Raw genomic sequence first — 9268 nt, forward strand, 5'->3', positions numbered from 1 at the left:
AAGCGCTTCCAAAACTTTTTTTCTCTCTCCCTTTTTTTTTTTTTTTTTTTTTTTTTTTTTTTTCCCCACACAAACGCGATACTTGGTATGCTCTTCTTCTACCAGAAATAGCGTTCCGACTGTTCAGAAGTCGCAGCCACGGAGCTTGGTTATCTGGGTGCCGCTTTGGGCAAGCCTCAGCAACGCAGCTGATCTCAGCTAGCTCCTTCCAGTGAAGCGTGAGGAAAGGAGTAAAGAGTTTTGCACAGGATTTTGTGGAGACCGAGAACTGCCTCTGAAGGCTGGAAAAAAAAAAATAATCGCATTGTTAACTTTTAGTTAGAGAGTTGAATTTAAAGCTGTTTTCCAGCATCTCTATGTACACCTTCCTGATTTTTTTTTATTTTTTTTTTTAATCACGCTGGAAGACAAATCATATATAGAACATGAATAATTGCTTCATTACTGAAGTGACCCACTCTGACGTACCCGTCGGGGGAACAAACTAAAAAACAAATGTTTCTTTCAAACCTCTCCCTAAAATTGCTGGTCTGATCTATCTCATCTTACCAGCATCTCCTGCTAATATCTTTAACCACTGCAGGAGACAGCCTTTCCCCATGCTCATTTAAAAATTAAAAAGCTTCCTTTTCACATCTCCCTCTTTGTTTCAAAGTCTGCTATATCAAACACCTGTCCCATTTAATCACTCTTGAACTATTTCCTAATTTAGCTGGGACAGTCATTTTTCTTCCCTGTTTTACATTGCAATATTTGTGAAATAGAGGCACTAGAGTCACTTCTAGACTGTATGAGGGTAGCTGGAGGTTGATTGCACTCCAGCTGGAGGAGGCTTTTTTCAGGTTCAGGCTTTTTCAGACTGTGTTTTGCCTCACGGGGAGCGATTCCTCTCCCAATGACAAAAGTGTCAACGTTGAATTAACCCTATAGTATTCGAAGTCCCGAGAACTTAAAGTCTTTTCAGTTTTCAATTCTGCACTTTCTCAATTTCCAATTCAGCAATCTGTAAAGTGAATAATGCTTTGCTAAGTGCAGTATTGATTTTTATTAGAAACTTTTGCCAATTAACATGGCATTAACATTTATCTTGAAATGCTTTTTACTTGCAAGGTTCTTGCTAAGTCTCAAAGGCTTCTAAGCTGGTCTTGACCATCAAGAAATAGATTGCAACTGCACTGAGATATGTTTGCTAACATTTTTGTTAGCACAACTCCTCAATACATGTTTGCTACTCTTTGGTAGCAACCACATTGCTGCCATTTACTTCAACTACAGAAGTTTTATTAATAGCAACTTATTTTCGGGAAATTTTAGTAATTAGATTAGTATATACAGAACTCTGGGCAGCTGCTGATACCTGAAGCAGAATTACCCTGTAGTATTGCACAAAATGGGTCTACGTGACAAAGCATCGAAACTGTTTCTGGCCGCCAGTAGTTTGTCTGGACCAGCTCTTTTCAGAATTACCGGTGGTTACGATGACCAATCAACAATGAAAAAATGACTGTTCATCAGAAAGGATGGGATAGTCAAAGAAATAAAACTAGTGAAGTTTACCACCCTTTTTGTTTCTACTCTGGCTTTTCAGAAATTAGAATATTTCAGAAATTAAAAAGAGTGTATGCTGTGGTGCGAGTCTCCTTTAATTAGTGAAAAAGTAAAGGAAAACACAGTTTCACAGGAATTTATGTGAGGATTAAGATAATACTGTAATAAACACTGACATCATAGTGGATATCTTGGCAAATTAACAGTAGCTTAAATGAAGAAGCAACTAACAAGATGAATCTAGATTGCAACAAGAGAAAAAACATCTGTAAATATAATAGACTGTTGTCCCTCAAGTGGCCTTTGCTAATTAAGCTACAAAATAAATTCCTTACTGAACTGTATGGAATTCATTATATAAGATTATGCGAACTGCTGCTAGTATATCTGGCTTTTTTTTTTTTTTCTCTAGAAAGCAGAAATACTCCTTATGCTACAAAAGTTCACTTTTGTACAAAACAAGGAAAGTTGGACCACCATCTAAAAGATCTTCCAGACTGTCTGACACTCTTTTTACTATGTTCTGCACTTCCAGTGTGTTCCACCCCACCGGCTATTAACAACAGTTCTATGAACAATAGCCAGTGACTATTTTGATTACAAGTCAGATGCAACATTTTCATCAATGACTGATAATACTCTGACTTCTTTTTTCTTTGGAGTGTCATACAGAAAGCAAATAAACTGGATAACCTGTAATCACCACCAAAATGATTTTTAACAATAAATTATTCTGTTATACGTAGTACAAATCATGAGAAGTGGTCACGATTATGGCATCAGAAAACCCTTTCATTAACAAGCTCATGAGACACACCACAGGATGGTATATTTTAATTCATGTTGTCCTGATTGAATCAATGGGAATTTTTGTAATGAGCTTGCAGGTACTTTTGCAAATCTCATTAATTTGCTGTTTACGTTGTTGAGTAACTAAGTAGCCTTGGAAATCTGCCCCATCGGGCCTGCTTTTCTTTTTATTGAGTCTGGTGGAAATTTGCCTACTAACTGGGGCAAGTCTGGGATGAATAGAAAGAATAGCCGTCTCAGTGTGAGTCACGCATTAGACACATGAAGTGAATTAAAGTCAGAAAATAGTTTTCTGTGTTTTAGAAGTTACCACAGAAACATTACCAATGGCAACTTGAAGTGTACTTTAAGAAACTGAGAAATTAGGATATTGCAGTTTTGTAATGCATGTGTTTATACACTGGACAGATCACACAGGAGAATGGCATTATCTGTCTCATCTTTTCTCTTAGTCTAAATTTATGCAAAAATACGAAATTATTTTTACTGTGATATGTAGCTATACTTTGCCTCTTCTTCTACAAAGCTAAACAACTTCTATAAATTGTCATGTTGGCTGTGAACTGCAGTGCATTGATACTATAATTAATTCTTGAAACAGTGGAACAATATTTTATCATAAAAGGTTATAATAAAACTATAATAGTAGATATCATGAAGTTTGTGAGCAGATACCTGTTTTAATGTAGATTACATTGTAATGATTCCATATTTTATCTTATAACAGGAAGATGCAAAACAATGAAAGGCAATCAAATTTTTACTAAAAAGACGACGTTTATCTGTCTCTTATAGTACTCCTTTTATATGGAATAAAGGTCAAGCCTTTAAGTCAGACTGGTTGCTAACTGAAATTTTATTTTCTCGTTTAACTCTAAGATTAAAAATAATACACCTGTTAGTAAAACTTTTTTCCCTCATCCTTCATATTCAGCATCAGTGCAGGAAATCACAAGGTAAATTAAAGTTCTGAAGTTAATACAGCAGCATGTAACTAACTTGAGGTACAAAATATACTGAATCACTGTCTATTAGGGAAAAACTACCAAAATGGGTTTGGAATTGTAGCTGCAGGATTGAAAGAGCAGCATTTCTGAATTTTACAAAAATTATTTAAAGACACTTTTTTCCACGCTATTTCAATAGAATAAAGGTGGCCAAATTTACTTTTAAATTCCAGTTGTAGTAGGAATTGGGATCAGAATCCCCCAGGAAGCCTAGATAAGATCAGTTGTTAAAAAAAAAAAAAAAAAAAAAAAAGGCAAATTTTTCAGCCGCTGGGAAATGTATGCGTTTGTACAAAGATGATAACTGACCATACATTGTTTATGTTGTTGCACAGAAATCACTCCAGGCGGGCCTTTCAAGTCTGGATTAAGTTCATTTCCAGACAAAATGTCTGACCTCAACAAGAGGTGCAGTGATTCACTCATCCATGCTTTTCTGCAAGTGTGGCCATGTAATACAAACACAGCGTTCATCTGGATAGAATGAACCCACCACCATGTACTGACTTTAAATTGTCCTGATAAACCGTACATCAATAAAGCCATTCAGTTAAAAATTGCTAGAATAAAGAAATTCATGCTATCAAATAAAAGAGGGCCAGGGAGAGATCTCAGGTTCTAGACACCTAGCTGTCCACAGGCTCCTTTTTTGCTTCATGCTTGGCTCTGTTCAGCATCATTCCAATGAGCTCCAAATCAAATCTGTTACTGTGGGGTTAGCCCTAAGTAATGGTGATGAAAGCTGGTTCTTGCCACGAGACACTGGGGCTCCTTCTGGGCAGTAATGTGGCTGCACTTCCTAATAATTAAAATAATCCCTGGGATCCTCTGCTCAGGTTGGAGAGGGAGGCACTTCCATTTCTAAGGTGAGTGTGGTTCACTTAAGGGGACTAGATGACTTTAAGTGTCTTTTCCAACCTAAATGATTCTATGATTCTATGACTTTCACCAAACTGCACTGACAGAATGCAGTAATTATTTAGCCAGGGAAATAAGCAAGCAACAGTATTTAGATGCCATCTACCCCAAGAGGCAGGAGTACCGTTTACGGGGATGATTGGAAGCTATTCAAATATTCATAGAGACCAAGAAAAGGCTTTCTACAGATTTGCATCACATCCTTGCACTCATAAGTTTTTCTGTTATAAGACATAAAAAGATCTTATATGTTACAAATAGGTCCTCGCTGATCAGACCTTTGAAGAAGCTCTTCATTTTTTTTCAACTTGGATTGTGGTTGAAAAACACTACTTGGCCAGTTTCTCAGTTTTGGACGTTGGCTATGGAAATAGCTGGGTAGATCATCAGCTTTCAATGTGGAGAAGGTCAGAGCACTCTTCTTTTCTGCAGGTCAGCAAAGACTGAAGCTGATTGATACCTTTTAGGAAGTTCCTAACACTACTAGTCCTGCTGGACACCACGTTTTTGGTAGTAGGTGTTTCCAAGGCCGAGATCTAATGAAATGAAACCATGCTTTTTCAAATCAGAGCAGCTGCTTGCTGAGATGGCTGCTTTAACTACATTTTCCAAGGTACTGCTGAAGGATTTGTATTCTACGTAGACATTCTGTAGTTACTATAGATGCATGTCTTCTCAGGACCTCATCAAACACTGTCCTTAATGTATTGAAAGCACACATGTATTATTGTTATCTTGTACATTTTGCAGCAAAATCTGGCCTCCACTAATTAAAAAAAAATGTGGTCATGGAGTAACATGACTTCTCCCTTTATATGGTAAAGGCTCAAACTGTGAATGTCGGTTTTACATACAGCTATATTTAGTGCTCGAGGATCATATGGTTGTTAGCCAACGGAAAACAGGAATTCTGTCTTCAGATGCTGTTTTGTTTAGAGAAGGTGGCCTCTGGAAGAAACCTCAAAATCCGGCTTTGTTATTGACATTACCACGATGATTCTGCCTTCAAAATCTTTCCTTCCATTCCAGACATGTTTTACATTACTCTGACACACTGTGGAATCTGGGCTAAAAGGACAAAGTGGGTTCTTTTGCTCAGGTGCAGAACCACTATTAAAATAATGCCTTAACATAACCCATACAGGTATTGACCTTGCAGCCTCCAAGTCCTCCGTAAAAGATAGACCACAATGGATTCTTCTTTAGTTTTCTGTCCTTTCTTCTCCCAAGTGCATTGGAGTTGTTTTGTTTTTCTGGAATCCATTTTGGTTTCTAAATGCTGTGATTTTGTGACATCTCCTGTTGTCTCTCGTCCTTCAGTTGAGTTGGTTTGGTAGCCACAGGTATTGTCATCACTGCCCTTTACAGAATCACATAATGGTTGAGGTTGCCCAGAACTCTGTCCAGATAGCTTTTGAATATCTCCAAGGATGGAAACTTCACAACCTCTGTGGGCAAACTGTGCCAGTGCTCAGTCACCCTCACAATAAAAAAGCATTTCCTGATGTTCAGACAGCACCTCCTGTGTTTCAGTTTGTGTCCATTGCCTCTTGTCCTGTCATTGCACTCCACCGAAAAGAGCCTGGCTCCATCTTCTTAGCACCCTTCCTTCAGGTATTTATGCACATTCGTAAGATCTCTCCTGAGCCTTCTCTTTGCTAGGATAAACAATCCCAGCTGTCTCAACCCGTCCTTCTGTGCACCGATCCCTTAATAATCTTTGTGGCCCTTTGCGGGATTCTCTCCAGTAGCTCTGTAATTCTTTTGTACTGAGGACCCCAGAACTCTTGTACCCAGCTTGCACAGACCTGTGCTCTGTGACGCTCACTCCACTTGCAGCCATTAACAGAACATCACCTTGCATGTTTCTGAGTCTACAGATCTACAATAAGCCTCTGTAGATGCTCTAGTAGCCTGGTCACGTATTTGTTCTCAGATCAAGCCACCATTCTCTGAGGTGGACCTCTTTGCTGCTACCAGCAATCTATTTTTTATCTCCAGGAAATGGAGTATTCTTGTTTCAAGAGGAACTCTCCAAAGCTACTTCCTGCTCAAAACTACATTTTGATTTCTCCAGGGAAAAGTTCTCCCTAACTTGTTTTTAGCTCTCTCCCCATCCTTGACCTTTAGGTACCATTTTTCCGTGACCTCCTCTTCATGACCCTTCCTTCTTTCTCTGCTTTGCTAAAGAAGACTACCTGTATCTCTTTCTCTTAAGCTTGCAGGCCAGCACCATCATATTGTCCTCAACATCACCCAGAAATGAACTCCTTACATTTCCTCCCACCACTTTTTTAAGCTGGAGACTTTCTGCTACCTGGCATTAATTTTTTTCCAACTAAGCTTCCCTATTAGGGCACTATCTCAGTGCAAACTTAATTTTTCCCTAGTTTGCATGAAGTACAAATGTAGTCTTCTAGGTTCTGCTCTATTTCTTTTCCTTTGTTAACTGTTCTCTAAAGCTACTTTCTTCATGTTTCCCTGATCTTTTTGGCTTTTTCATCCAGCCATTGAAATCCTGCTTCTGGCATATCTCTTCCTGTAATATCTCATGTACTTTCTGTAGCCTTGACCTCATCTATTGAAATCTTTCCATAGAAGAACTTGAACTTTACTGGAAACCACAGCCACAGAATACTGTTTCTTCTCAGAGCAACCCTCTGGTTCCTTCTCCAACTGTCCTGCTTCAAAGCCTCTGAATATGACATGAATGTATTACAAGGCCTGGACAGATCTCCATATTCACAGATTCACAGGCTGACAGGGTGACCCAGATATCTGTTCCAACAAAACTGATATTAAAACATTGCTGCTATTCTCTCACCTGCCCTTCATAGATTAAATTTGCTGAGCTTTCTTCTACTGTTTCCTTTTTTTACCTCTGGAAACTTGCTCCTTTTCTGTTTGCAGAGTCTTGTACCACCTCTGAGTCCTTCATAAAGCCAGTATCTTCTTAGGGACATAATTATAGTCTTTTCACCATAATTGAGTAAGGGCTGTGATAGCAAGTGGGCAGAATATAATGTCGTTAATTCTGTGCTGAAACTTCAGATTTAGGTTCCAAAAAGACTATACAAACAGATAAGAAAGCGATAGAAATCTTGTTCCAAAGTTAGCTGCAGTCAGCATGACTCGCTAAAGACTCTTTGTAAGCAGGGAATAAATTCTCCAGGGTTTTTTACCTGCAGATACTGAGCATGTCCTTAAAATTCATAAATATTCAGGATCTTGAAAAACAAGTAGTTGATGTAGGTTTCAAGATTCTTCTGCCTTGGATCATTCTCACCATTCCCGGTTTGTCTTGCTCATTTCTTGTTCTCCACTGTGCCAGTCTCCTGGTGGCCTACAAACCCAACTCTAGCACACCTTTGTCTTCCCATGTTCATTAATCTGCACGGCAGATCAAATGGTTCATGAATTTACTCCCATGCCCCATGTTCCTCTTCTCTGGTGTGTTTGACATTCATATGCAATTGTCTTTTAGAATATGAATATGTAAAATGTGCAAAGTAACTGAACAGAAATCCACAGTATTGTATTGCCTTGTGTTAGCTGGAGCGTGCATTCAGTTTGGGTTAGCAAATGCAGCTCTGGGTACTGTTCGGAAGCAGCTTTAACCCACCGAAAACTCAGTCTGTGGCGATTTCTACATTTTTTTGTTTCTAGTCAAGACTGAAATTGTGCAATAACTATCTTTCACTTGGTTCCTCATCACTTATGTTTCTGGTTAGCATTAGAGGAAGAAAATTAAATGACAGTGAAGAAAAGCAAGTGCAAATACTGCAGCTTCCAAAAGGGTCATTCTAATTTGGGTGAAATGTCAGAGAGGGTTTCATTATATCTGAGCTGTTTCCCCTATTTCTGTTCATTGTCAGCAGAATGAACTTGCTCTTATTATGTTAAAAATAAAGTACCAAAGTTGTATTTTTAGATTAAATATGAGAGAATGATAACCCATTAGCCCCTGTCCTCACTACAGATGCCTTGCTTGCCACTCTAATGACGTGAATGAGGATCACTCCTTCCTCTATTTTAGACACAGAATGCCCTTGCAAACAAGACACTTTATTTTAGTAGGAATTTCCTGGTTAAATAGAAGTTACATCCCTCAGACATGATTCCTGTGCATTTAGATTGATGCAACCCTTCCTTTGAATCACTTGACTGACACGCACATTTCTTTCATAGTTGTTATGCCAGATGCAAAGAGCAAGAAGCCATGAGAATTAGGGCAAAGAAGATAAGATGCCATAACATTTAAGAATGCAATTGTAGTTTTCTCTGCTGTATAATAGCTTTTGTAGTAACATCCAACATCCAATTTGCCAGAAGTATCTTGTCAGTAGAAATGTAACTGTTAAAATTAATTCCTACTGAATTTAAATGCCCTTTATGGGCTGATAAGTGCAGAGGGGCAGATTTACTGCTGCTTATTGATGGTGTAAGGCAGTTTGGGTTAGTTAACACTGTTATACTTCAGACCAGTAGTGAGCCTGCCAATTTCTCTGTGTGTCCTGACTATTTATAAAAAATACAGTCCACTCCCTTTCTCATCATTCCTTTTGCTGTTGCTATTTTAAACAACGCCTTTGCCCCTTTTAACATTTTAAACCCCAACAGGCTCAACAGGTGAAACATGAAACTGGTGTATATATATTTCTTGGATCTTGAGTAATATGAAGGGAACAGCTAGAGAAATGGATTCCTTCCCTAATTTTTTCATGTTAGCTGCAAATATGTAATCAGTGGTTCCTACCACATATCAGCAGCTGAGTGATGAATTTGTTCTTAGTAATGTAAGTCAAACGTCATTTCTGAGGTCTTCGTGTCCCACTTATTGCCTCCCCCTTGGCAGGTGATTTGCTTTGAGAGCATGCTGGTCTGTTAAGCACCGTGAATATTTATGGGTCTAAACATTGTTGTGCAAGAGCAAGATTTGGCAAACAGGAAAGAGTAATCCCATGTATTTCTTATTAACTGACAGA

Source organism: Charadrius vociferus, unplaced genomic scaffold (assembly GCF_000708025.1).
Source record: "Charadrius vociferus isolate BGI_N301 unplaced genomic scaffold, ASM70802v2 scaffold11, whole genome shotgun sequence".
Lineage (NCBI taxonomy): Eukaryota > Metazoa > Chordata > Aves > Charadriiformes > Charadriidae > Charadrius > Charadrius vociferus.